Here is a 1,196-nt window from a genome sequence, read left to right as displayed (position 1 = left end):
TTCTGTTTGCTGCTAATTCCTAACATGTCAGCCATGTTTCCGCTGTTGTTGGCTTCCACTATTTTTAGCAAAGTAATTAAGCATTTTAGTTTTCTGCCAATTCATACAATTATAGCAGTTTTTGCTTTAATTTTCAGCTTGTTTCTGCCATTTTAACTTTACAGCTTAAAGTTTAGCATACAGCATTCGAACTGCATTTTCACAGGAAATGCAACTTTTTCCAGTTTTTATTGAATGTCAAATTCAGGCATAATAAATAATTCAGTTATTTGGATTATGGGTTAAAATAGAAAATTAGAGAAGCAGCAGGAACATTAAGTAATGACTGTGTTTGTAGTAAAAACACATGCCATCACCCCACCCCATGCAATGATGTTTTAATTTGAAATTTTCAACCAAAGAGTAGGCTTTCAAGATAGTTCTCCGTTTAAATGACCTCATCACACCATGTGTCAAAGTTAAGGCCCATGGGCCAAATCCAGTCCTTAATAGTAATTTATTTGGCATTAAAGGGTCTTAAAAAACAATATCATTCCATAAAAGTAAGGAAGAACCAGCATCACATGAAAAAAAGTTTTTATTTTAAAGAATTCATTGATTTTATTGCAATTTCACATATATGTGTTAACATATCTTAGACATAGACAACTGTTATTGTCATTTTTTTATACATGGAGTGTATTCAGAAACCACACTTTGTTTAGTATAGCTTTTCAGACAGTAAATGAAAATGTCCATTCTATAAAGTGCAGCAGTGATCAGATGTAAAGTGTGGGAGAAAAAAAGCGGTGCAAAAAATGCATTGTATGGAAGTTCAGAGCATTAATATATATGGTGCAAATATGCAGTATTTTTTTTGTTTGGTGTTATCAGTGTGATGCAGAGTCTGTTTTTTTCCAAGATAGTGGTTAAATGTAAGATTGTTGTGACCATTAGTTATCATAAACCAATCACATGTGTTTTTACAGCTTACAATAATTAGTAGCATTTTCTTGTGAGTTTATTTTTGTAATGCTTGTCATGATTTTTGGACTAGAAAAACTCCATTGAGTAGTTAATGTTTGTTTTCTAATATGAAATAAATACCAATACTGTTATAGAAGCAGAACATTGTGTTTTATCCCAACCCCGTAACATCATCAATTACCATCCATCCATCCCTCTATCCATCCGTCCATCCATCCATCCATCCATCC

Source organism: Cyprinodon variegatus, unplaced genomic scaffold (assembly GCF_000732505.1).
Source record: "Cyprinodon variegatus isolate N-32 unplaced genomic scaffold, C_variegatus-1.0 Scaffold339, whole genome shotgun sequence".
NCBI lineage: Eukaryota > Metazoa > Chordata > Actinopteri > Cyprinodontiformes > Cyprinodontidae > Cyprinodon > Cyprinodon variegatus.
Note: the sequence above shows the minus strand (reverse complement) of the source record.